The sequence below is a fragment of the Benincasa hispida genome, chromosome 5, assembly GCF_009727055.1.
Source record: "Benincasa hispida cultivar B227 chromosome 5, ASM972705v1, whole genome shotgun sequence".
NCBI classification, from domain to species: domain Eukaryota; kingdom Viridiplantae; phylum Streptophyta; class Magnoliopsida; order Cucurbitales; family Cucurbitaceae; genus Benincasa; species Benincasa hispida.
In genome coordinates this window covers 4,971,917-4,984,910 of record NC_052353.1, presented here as the reverse complement: position 1 = coordinate 4,984,910, position 12,994 = coordinate 4,971,917, and positions in this window count along the sequence as shown.

Sequence of the window (12,994 nt, the reverse complement as noted above, 5' to 3'; positions counted from 1 at the left end):
TGTGCAAACCTTCACTACTAGACTGGTGGTAAAGGGTTATACCCAGGTAGAGGGAGTCGACTAAAAGGAGACTTTCTCGCCTATTGCCATGCTGAAGTCTATCTGGATCCTCCTATACATTGCCTTATATTATGACTATGAGAGATGGGAAATGGATGTCAAGACTGATTTTCTTAATGGCAATCTTGAGGAGACCATTTATATGGTGCAGCCCGAGGGATTCATAATCCATAGTCAAGAACAAAAGGTTTGCAAGCATAATCGGTCCATTTATGTACTGAAATAGGCATCTCGATCTTGGAACATAAGGTTTGATACTGCAATCAAATCTCATGGCTTTGATCAGAACGTTGATGAGCCCTGTGTCTATAAGAAGATCATCAATAGTTCAATAGTTTTATATAGATGATATCCTACTCATTAGGAATGATGTAGGTTTACTGACTACAGTTAAGAACTGGCTAGCAACCCAATTCCAAATGAAATATTTGGGAGAGGCTCAGTTTTTTCTAGGTATTCAGATCTTTCGAGATCGAAAGAACAAAGTGCTAGCACTGTCTCAAGTATCGTACATTGATAAGATACTTGTTAAGTACTCGATGCAGAACTCCAAGAGGGGCCTATTGCCTTTTAGGAACGGAGTTACTTTTCCTAAGGAATAGTGTCCTAAGACACCTTAAAAGGTTGAGGATATAAGATGGATCCTCTATGCATATGCCATGGGTAGTTTGATGTATACGATGTTATGTACTAGATCTGACATCTGCTATGTAGTGGGGATAGTCAATAGATATCAGTCTAATCCAGGATTAGATCACTGGACCGCCGTCAAGAACATCATCAAGTATCTACGGGGAATGAGGGACTACATGCTTATGTATGGTTCTAAGGATTTTATCCTTTCAGGATACACAGACTCTGATTTCAAACTGATAAGGATTCTTGGAAATCCATATCAGGATCAATGTTCACTCTTAAGAGGGGGGGGGGGGGGCAGTATATTGGCGAAGCAACCAAGCACGGGTGCATCGCGAAATTCCACCATGGAGGTTAAGTATATAGTGGCTTATGAAGCTGCTAAGGAAGCCATTTGGCTCAGAAAATTTCTGACTGATCTGGAAGTTGTTCCAGACATGTCAAAGCCCATCACACTTTATTATGATAATAGTGGTGCTCTGGCTAATTCCTGAGAGCCTAGGAGTCATAAGCGTGGAAAGCACATAGAGCGAAAGTATCATCTTATCCGAGAGATTGTGCATCGAGGGGATGTGATTGAAATGAAGATAGCTTCGGAGCACAACATTACTCATCCGTTTACGAAGGCCCTCATGGCTATAGTGTTGAAGGGTCACCTGTAGAGTATGGGTCTATGGGACAAACCATGGTTGCACTAGGGCAAGCGCGAGATCTTGTACTGGGCGTGTTATGCCCTAGTTTATTGTTTTTTGTGTACTTGTATTTTATTACCTTGTACACTCCATTAACTTTAGGAGAAGTGGGATATTGTTGGGGTTGATGCCCTAAATCTCGTAGGGTTCTATAGTTTGTAAACTTTGTATGAACAATCTTTTATGTGATTAATAATACATGATATTTTTATTCACTTTGTCTATGAAATATGTTATATTTTAGTTGAAACCAATAAAGTAACATCTAAGGTTATTGTGGTAACTTAAACATGTATGTGGAGACATATAGGTGGATCATGTTTAAGTGATAACCTAAATGGTCTGTAGTATATGGATAAGGTTGGGTACCTTATCCTGGTGACACTACGAGTATGGCTCAGTTTGTAGGTGTTATAATTGTTGTAAAATGCTACAAATGATCTGATCCTGATCATTCATGTATTAGATATGCAAGCGGGGATATTCAATACAAAGAAGTTTGTATAAGAGAGACCACTAAATGTTTAGTCTCATTATATAACACTATTCATAATAGAGACTTTCATTTCACCAGAATGACCATAGGTAACATGACCTTAATCCTGATTAAGTTGTGAACTCTTGCTTATGAGTATGATCCTTTGATTTCTATGGGTGAGAGTGGCTAGATTGCCAACTCAACAAGCCTACCATTTTGGGGATTCGTCTGACTGGGGAGCTGGGAACACAACTACACAAGATAAAATTCACTCATTCCCAAAAACAAGGGTAAGTAGATAAAATGCTCCCTTAAGGGTAGATTCTGGGTCTTGAACAATGTGGTGCCACACCCTCTCCTGGCCCAAGAGGGGTTTAGTCATAGTGGGACTATGATCTATTGTTCATTAGAGGGATCAGTGATACTTAAGGAGTTAGAGATAACTAAGAGGCAAAACGGTAATTTAGCCTAGCTATACTTACGAGCAATTTGTGAAGGATCATTGTATTGTTGATTGGTTATATCCAATGGACACAAAAATTTATCTATAGTGCGAAGAATGCTAGTGCTCGACAGGTAACGAATGGTGGATAATGTAATTAAAGAGTTTAATCAATTATTTACATACTGTTGAAGCTTCAAGCTACAAGTCCATGAGGTCCCCTTGGTAGCTCAAAAGGATTTAGTTGAGAATTAGTTTTTGGGTTAATTTGAATTATTCAAATTAATAAGAGGGAATTTAATTATATATGATATAATTAAATTGATTCAATTATATATGATATAATTGTTATAATATATTTGATACATTATAGTTTCTTTGGAGGAAAGAAATATTTGAATGAGATTCAAATATATTTTCTATGAATGTGATTCATAGTTGTTAAATTTAATATAAATATGGTTTATATTAAATGCCATAAAATAGAGAAAAGAAACTACAGTTTATATTGTATATGATACAATATTAAAACTATAGATTATGTGTTATATTTGATATAACATATAGTTTAATATAAATAAGATATGAAAAGTTAGTTATCATATTTATTTATATTAATTTCATTAGTTTGGATAATGATTCCTAATTTCTCTCAAACCTCCTTTGTGGGTGGTTAATTGGTTTTTGTGGCAAGTGGAACAAAAGAAAATGTTCTTTTCTTCCATATAGTCTAGACATACTACACGATTGAAGTTTTTCTATACGATAGAGATGACATAAACGTTATGTGTTTTCAATCTCCTTCCTCCTCCAAACTCAAAAAAAAAAAAAAAAAAAAAAAAAAAAAAACCCAAACAAAAATAAACAGAGCCCTCCACTCCTGAACTCTTACCCTGAGTATACCAAATGCTCCCTGTGGTAGTGTCTGTTTTGGTTCATGAAGTTTTTGAAGAAAGTCTTCAAGGGTTGCTGTGTTCAAGTTCGTGACCGTTCAAGGGATTTACAAGAAGAAAAGTTCTTCAAAGGTAGTTTCTCTTGAACCCTTTTTCTTTATAAAAAGCATGTTGTAATTTGTTTATGAATGCATATCTTGTATGTTTATTGTAAAATTGATTTTCAATCAAACTGGAATATGGTCGATTCGCTTTCACTCAAGGATCTCTGTAAAATGAGTTTCTTCATCTAAGATACTTAGTTTGGTCTAAAATCTCAAGTCTAGTCTACCAAAAACCAGTTGAACCAAACTTATAACTATATGGATATGTGGATGCTGACTATGCTAGTGATCTGGATAAAAGGAGGTCCCTAACAAACTATCTATTCCTTTATGGTCCCAATCTGATCAACTGAAAAGCAACATTACAACCTATTGTGGCTTTATCTACAACGGAAGTTGAGTATATAGCTTTAACTGAAGCAATTAAAGAGGCATTGTGGCTTAAGAGATTGCTGAAATATTTTGGAATAAGTCAAACAGTGATAGAAACTCTACTATGACAATGAAAGTGCTATCCGTTTATCCCGAAATCCATAATACCACACTAGAGCTAAACGCATTGATATAAAGTATCATTTCATTAGAGACAAAGTAGAGACAGGGGAAATAGAAATCTTAAAGGTCCACACATCAAAGAATGCAATAGACATGTTGACAAAGCCAGTTTCAAAACTTAAATTGGTTAGAACAGGTTGGTTTCGAACTTCTAAACACAGGGTAGACAGAATGGTCAGAATCATGAAGATCAGAAGATTGCAGGCTAGAGTCAAGGTGGAGAATTTGAAGAAACCGTGATTCAAATACCTTTAAGCTAGTTTAGTTTATAATTGACTTTATCTTGTAACGGTCTGTTGGTATGTGTTATAAATACCACTAATCAGAAAGAAAAAAAAAAAGAGTTTTTTCATACTTTCTATTTTTTCTGTAAACAAAACAAGCTGTAAGCAATCTTCAAGTGAGAAAGAAAGTGAATATTCCCGTAGACATAGGCTTATTGGACGAATCACGTAATCTTGTGTATTTTTCTTCTTCTCTTTATGTTCTTCTTTCAATCGGTATCAATCTTTTTGCAAATCACGAAAACACAATCTTGTTATCAAATCATATCGATTTCAGAGTACCGAGTTGAATAGCGTATCAATTTTCTTCTATTGAGTTGCATTGAGTAAGAAGTTTTCATCTTCGAGTTGCTTCGTGTAAAGATTAATACTCATCGAGTAGAGTCGACTATCGATAAGCACTTATCATGTTCCATCGAGCAAATAACAGAAACTCATCGAGGATAGAAGGAAACTTCCATCGAGTATCGAGCAGAATCTTATCAAGTATCGAGTATCTAACATCGAGGATTTAACAGAGCCTTTCTCACCATTTCTTCATCATCTCAGTGTTGATCGTGATTAATTGGGCTTATAAAAGATTGAATAACCCAACACAATCCATTGATAGCTGGATATTTGATACAAAGATTGAATACAAATTCATTGAATATCTAAAAAAAATTACAAAAATTGCTCTGTAAATTCAAAGTCTCTCTCTAAAAAATGGGGTTTTCTCCTCTTTTCTTTCACTCTCTGTTTTGCTAAAGAACTTAACCAAAATTTATACCAACAACATAGCGTCGTGACACCAAGACGAGCATTGCAACAAAAAATCGTAGAAAAGCCAAGAAGCATTGGGCTAACATTGCAACACTACTGACGCTTGGTTGCGTAAGGCACGGGGATGAATCGCGTCAAAATCCGGAGTGTTGCAACGTTGTGAGGTGCGTTGCAACGCATTGAGTTTTTGCAACAAAAAGAAAGCTTTCTATCTTAAACTCGATCCTCGATGCACGATGATGCTTTACTCGATACACGATGCTGGATGGCCTTTACTTGATAGTTTTTACTCGATGAAATTTACTCGATGAAAAAATGAATAAGAAGAAACTTAATAGTACTCGGTAGTACTCGATGGAATTTACTTGATAGTACTCGATGAAAAAATAAGAAGAAACTTGATAGTTTAAAACCGACATTAATGACAACCGACATTAAAGACCTTTCATAACATGACAATGAAGATGGTAGGAGCATTTTATATTGAGACATTAAAGACATTTTATAACCGACATTAAAGATCTTTTATAACACAATCTTCAATGTCAGTTTAAAACCAACATTAAAGAATGACATTAAAGACAACCGACATTAAAGACCTTTTATAATACGATCTTCAATATCGGTTGTCAACCGACATTAAAGCCCTTTAATATTAGTTTTAGACTGACATTAAAGCATAGAATTATTGTCCCTTTTTTCAATTATTGTCCTTTTTTTAAAATGTCATTGTGGAATTTATTTTTAATGTCAGTCAAAGAGTTGAAAACGACATTATATGTCTCGTGTTGGGTCAGAAAATGTCCGTCATTATTTTTTATTAAAAAATATAAAAAAATTATTCATTGTAATGCATGCTTGTTATATTCTACATGGCATACCAACAATATTTGTCTTCCACCTATAAATTCACTAAACTCAAACTTGAAATATAACAATAGATAGAATAATACACTCTACTACAAAACTAAATACAAACTTACTTGCAATGAAACACACTTCTATAATAATTTATCCACAAACAAGAATTAATATTTCCAATCCATTCTATAAGTACTTATCAAATATAAAATAAACACACTAACCAACATTTGTATATCAATAACACACTTCCATAGAAAAATAATTATAATTATCATATCCAACAATCATATGGAACCACCTACTTCTCCAAAACTACAATCAGAAATATCAACCACCTCTATAATATTAATAATCATTTCTCCCATTCAAAAATATCAATCAGTACTTCCATGAATACTTACACCAAATACCCATAAACAAAAAAAAAAAAAAATTATAATAAATCTTCCAATAAAAAGATCATGGTTAAATAACAATTCGTCTATCCACAAACCAATGATTAGTATCAGATTCATTCTAAACTTGCATATTTTACTCAAAACTTGTCAAGATTCATTCTAAGCTAGCATTTACATTCTATTGAGACAAAAAAACAAGAAGTACATCCTTACACAAATCTGCCAACAAAACTTGCCCATTATGTTCGAATTACGTCAATCTCTCCTTGGGTATATGCATTTTTCGTATTGAACTACAAAAAGAAAAAAAAGAAGATAAACTCAACATAAGTTTATATCATTTATTAAATTGAAGCTAGTATATAAAAAATAAATAATTTACATATGAGGCTAGAAATGGGAGTAGTAGGATTATGCACTATTTCATGTATATACTTTTGCACATAATACCCGCATCCTACATATACTAATTGACGAGGGCACTGCATATGAACAAGTTGAATACAGTTATTCTTATGTTGGAATGAACATAAATTATTAAAAATGAAAACACTAGTCAAATATAAATACTTGAATTAAGAGCTAAAAAAGTTCAGTTACACTTACATATTTATAACTCAATGAAAATCCTCTTGAACCTTACTTCGAATAGAGTCCAAAACATAAACACAATTTTCTTGAAGATTGATTACAATCAATATCCAATGATCACTATAATAAGCAACAATTTTGAAATATTAGTACACGTATAATGCAAATTAAAAATAACTAAAGAACTTGTATTTACTTACCCTATGTTATATGGAATAAGAATTAATTGGTCCAAATTAGCCAATTCTAGTTGGTTGGCTAAATTTCTAGATCGAAGATCTAAAGACTTCACATGTGGCGATATTTTTGCTTAATCAATTATAAAAAAAACTTCTTGGTAATATCACGACCACATTCATCCCAAAGATATCTAAACAAAGTAAAAGTTATTATTTAAACATGAAACAAAATATACACGAAGATTGTGAATCTAGATGTGTAATACTTACACAATGTATGTCAATATGCACATATAACCAATTTCAACAATATTGCAATATCGGATTAGATTATCATAGCCTAAATAAACAAATTTGTCTCTTCCAATTTTGTGTTCGTTCAAATTGATACGGATCATGTCTATATCGTTCATGTTGGGTATGGCATGTCCATTCAAGAGTTTGATGGTGCCATTGGTGTCTGTATATTTGGAGGAGTGACCAACACTCTTAATTGTTGAAAGCTCCTACCATAACCAAAGTTATAAAAATTCAAAGTACGAAAAATAATAAATAATCAAACTCATATACTGAAAAATAGACATACTTTTTCCTCGTCAACCATAATTACAAGTTCACGAGGCAATGTTATGTTGCTTGATTTAAAGACTCTATTTTTCCCTTCAAAGGAATTGGAATTGGCAAATCTTCTCCCATGACAATGTCAATCAGTACTTTAACCGTAGAACATGACACATCATCATCAAACGTTATGGCTACTGCAACAATATTATCTAGAGTTCCTATAGCAAAGTGGCATGGTGTTCCCTTAACAAATTTAAAAGAACTAATGTCATGCATGGTTAAGCACAATATATTAAAATTTAAAAATTACAACAAATAAATTACGTCCAAATTTTCTTTAAGCATATTCTCAATATCCTCTTCTTTAGATGCACTAAGTGCAACACTTCCAATAGATGATCTGATTTGATAAGATTGTTTGCCATGAGTTTTTTCTCTTGATACTTGGACATGTTGAGCATTCTTTTCATTAGAGTCTCCTTCAATTTCTTGGCTCATTGTAGACTTTGGTTTTACTAATTTGAAATATTGGTAATGAGAAACAAAATCACCCACTCCTCTAACACATTCCCAATGCTCAATTGTACCCAATTCTTTGGTCAAAACATCTTCACCTTCATGGACTTTAGCTAATTTATCCTGTAAAACATATTACAATTTTCACACAATATCTATGTTATCACAAGTTTCAGACATTATATATATGCTATCTTAAGCTTTGCATAATATAAACTTACAATTCGGCTAGCACACTTCGAGTGGCTTCATCAAAGTATTCATTATTTTTTTCTTTTCGCGCTTCTTTCCATAAAGTTGAACGATAAGAAGGATCACTCGATATGTTCTATACATATTTACTTAGCATAAACATATTAGACTAAAATATTTAATTTAAGTCGAAAAACTTACTATGTCTTGGGCAAGATTCGCATAACTCTTACGAGAAATGTGATGCTTATATACACATTTCGACATTCTTTCTCTTTGAAGACAACTGATTTCCTGTACAACCAAGTAGTTGAATTTACCTACCAAAACAACGATAATATTGACATTTATTTAGAATTGACTTACATCCCATTCTTCACTTAGTCGTTCATTAACAAATGATATCAACTGATCTTGATCTATATGAGAATATCGTTGAAGAGGAAATTTCAAGACCGAGGGTTCATCTTTAAATGGAAGTATGAACTTTGGAGTCAATGTGGTCTTGCAAGTCTGAAACTTCCTAGATGTAGACATGAATATACCATGTTTGGACTTAGAGTCCACATCGAATGACATATGCACCATGAAAAAAGTAGTAACGATAAACTAATAAACTACTGTGCATATGAATTAAAATTATAAAAACCATACCGCTATACAATAAAAAGTTTAACTTTAAGATGGTTTGGAACTTTTCTCCAAGAATTATATGTTATAGGTATTTGTTGTCGAACACAAACTCCAATATAACTTTGCATTTTCTTAGCATCAAAATCCAATCGGTTGTCCATGTTCAATATAATCAATGGCCAACCGTTGTACTTATTCTGCTATTTTTTTGTGGGATCATATTTCTAGCATCCTCGTTGCTACTTACTGAATCTTCCATGTGAATCTACAAAAAAAAAAAAAAAAAAAAAAAAAAAAAAAAAAACATTACTCACACAAAAAAAACATATAATCTTAATATTTAATACATATAACCATATTAAATGACATACCGTGTTTAATACATTATTTATAAGCCCACCTGCTCTCATAATCATTTCTAATGTATGTGGATGTTGTATCATCAATCTCAATAGATGTATCAACATTGGGCATTCTTTACATACCTCTATAGCCACATTCCTGTAGCATATCTCTTATTTCATCTTCATAAAAATCATCTTCAATTGTTTGCTATGGAGATGTTGAAACAATTGACCAACCCAAATTTATGGGATCTTTTACATAGAAGACTTGTTTTGCTTGAGACGCTAAAATAAATGGGTATGGTTTATGTCCAATACGATTGAGGTCCACAATAATAAACCCAAACTCGTCTATTTTAACTCCATTTCTATTCTCAATCCAATTACATTTGAATAAAATAAAAGATAATCCATGATAGTTAAGGTCCCATATTTCTTATATTACACCATAAGAGGTCATTTCTGAGATGACAGGGCTTTTGTCCTTAGAACTAGAGACTTGCATTGTAGTAGCCGTTATACTAACTCCACTATTTTGTACCCTCCTAAAATCATCGCGTTTTTTTATGTGATAGAGTAACCATTGACCATGTAACTAGTATATTTTGCCACAGTTGGACAAGGTCCATTATCTATCCATCTTAAAGAAGGCGACATGGAATTTTTGGAAACTTCGAGAGCTAGTGCAACCTACGATATATTTTTTATAACGATTTAGTAGTTAACATTTAATTATACATCAAATAGTAGGCCTCTAGAGATTACTCATATGGACAACCATCGATTGAATGTACGATTATGCTATTATTGAAGCCACTTTCTACTTTTACCTTTACCAGAATTGAGCTTAGACAATATATCCATATGTTACCTATTATAAATGACAAAGTTAGTAGATCATTGAATAATCAAGTAACCTAAAACGAGAATAAGATGGAGATCTACATACTCGACATAAGGAAGCACATCATTTACATTTTGAATGTCATAATGATGAACTTGATCCAACTCATCCTTACTCGATCTGATAAAAGAAGCAGATGACAATGCTTTATCAATTTTGAGTTTGCTTTCTTTGTTGATGAGTTTAGCCCAATAGAATTAACTCCAGATATAAATTGAAAACAAAACTATATAGTCTCTTCGACAATATAATTTTCTCCAACATATCCTTCTGGTCAATTTCTATTTCAGTCATAAATTTTCAACACTTCCATGTACCGTTTAAAAGAATATATCCTCCTCAAATAAACATATCCACAAAAATCTACTTTTCTTACGAGGTGCACTACAAGGTGTACTATTGTTGTGAAAAATGATGGTGGAAAATACTTCTCTAGGAGGCATAAAGTGATAACTATATCCTCTTGCATACCCTTTAACTGAGATGAATCGATCGCCTTGCAACATATAGTATTAAAGAAAAAGCATAGGCGAGTAATTGCAAGTCTTACATGTTTGGGTAAAATATCATGAATGCCTATAGGTAATAGTTGTTGCATAAGAACATGATGGTCATGTGACTTAATTCCGTAAAGTTTCAAATCTGTGGGCGACACTAAACTTGGGATGTTCGATGAATAGCCTTCAGGTACTTTAATTTCTGATAGTATCTTACAAAAGCTCAATTTCTCATCTCGTGTTAATGTATAACATGCTGGAGGTAAAAAGAATTTTTTCTCTCCCACTTGAGGGGCTAATCTGATCTAATGCTCAATTCCACCAAATCTAATCGAGTTTTTATTCCATCTTTCATTTTTCCAGGAATTTCAAGCAATGTGTTTGTTGATGCGTTGTAAATGTGATGCGATTATGGTGTATAATTGCAATGATGATTTATGCATTGCACATGCAAGTTTTCCTAATAAAACCCAAATATAAATCTCACTAGGTCTCCTGGTAAGTCCAAGGTCGAGCACAGAGACTACTGAGTTACTATGCGACAGTAAAATTGATTCCTTTGCGGTGGCAAAAACAAATAAGTCGGTTGGTGTTTTGATTAAGTAAAAATCCTATGCGACGGATTCGAGTAAAGAGTTGATGAAGTCGAGAGTTACAACGAGTATGCAGTGAATAGGTTGAGAAGGGATTTAGCTAACACTTCCTAAGATTGTATTCAAGTTATGGATCATGCTACATACACACAAAAACAAGTCATCTCTCAATGCAAATGCCATAATTCTTATTTCTAGGATGCATGCGATGTATACGATAATGTTAATAGGTCTTATGTCTAAGCTTCTATTCTTGTCTATGCGATGATGAATGTTGCACACATACACAAGGTGACCGCATACTATCATATCCTATCTCTAAGGTGCATCCAATGTGTTAATAGCAAATAGAACTTATTCCTAAGTTTTTATCTCTTGCTTATGTGGTTCTAATCTGACTTTCCCAAGCCTAGATTCTAATATGACTTTCCCAAGCCTAGATTCTAATATGACTTTTCCAAGCCTAGATTCTATCTTTAGACCACTCTCTTGAGCATCTCAAAAGGGTGAATGACACATACATAAGACACGATGATCGCATAAAGTGAAGATCTCAGGTCATGCTAGCTAAGTACTTCTCAACCCATTCGAAAATTTAGCTACTCATGCGAAGTATGGAAAGATTGAAAATAAGTTGAAATGAGATTTCCATTGTGTATAGATTAAGTTCAGAATACAGAATAACAACAGAATGTAGAGATAAGAAGCTCGGTAGCAATTACTTACTTCCCGTGGCCTTTTACACTGTCTTTTCAATCCAACTCTGCCTAGAAGAATATCCTTGCTTCCGCAAGTGTTGGCTCTCTCTCCTTTTGTAGCGCTTCTCAACAGTCTTACTATCTTGTATATGATCTCTATTCTATATACTGAATTCCTTTAACGATGGTGGCCTTCGGTATTTATAGAGCTCAAGGTTAAAAAGCTTTTATGTCTAATGATTTCAATGATGGGAGGTCATTAAATCTTCTGCTCTGATGCGTCGATTAATGGTCACCGAAAAATTTAATATACTTGCTACAATGTGTCATTAACGGTTTGTCAACTAAATTTCGATTCAACCATCCTTAGCTTTCCGTCCCATCATGATTTATTATGCTTTCACCTTGATGCGCCGTCTTAATGCGGCCACCTTCTTGAGCAACTTCTCGCGAGCGCATACGATCGCATGCCTTTACGATCGCAATCTTTCAATGCGCGCGGACGCCGAATTTCTTGGATCGCAATTTAACTTACGCCAACGCATTTTTCCTGCACAAAATAAGTAAATTAGCTGCTTTTATGTGATGGGCGCATGCGATCGCAATATTCTCAATTTAATACTTTTAGACATGATTTTATGTATTTTTGTCGTTGCATTCCCTCATTGTTTTACTTATTTGCGCTGTAATAACGTGCATTTCTACCCGTTATCACACTCCCAAATTTAAAATAACGCTTGTCCTCAAGCATAAATTAATATTTTCTTTAGAGAGTCAGCCGCCTTCTCCTTATCCAGATTTCTCGAGGTGCCTTATTCAAATTTTATGAACCAAAATCTTCTTAATTTTTATCCTAGTCTCTTCCTTAAATATTTCTAATACTTACGGACCGCAAGTTTAACCTTCAAAAAGACTTTACTTGCTTCTAGGATATCACATGATTTATTTCAGAACTTTTTCCAACCGGGGTGTTTCCAAATGATTTTTATCCTTGCGAGGTTTAGATATTCTTTTTGTGATCTTGCGCTGATCCAAGTGCCTGACCTTCATTTTGGCTTGCCCCCACATGTGTCATGCGAGCATCCAACTATGAGCGAGGCACTCTTTTTCAGTCT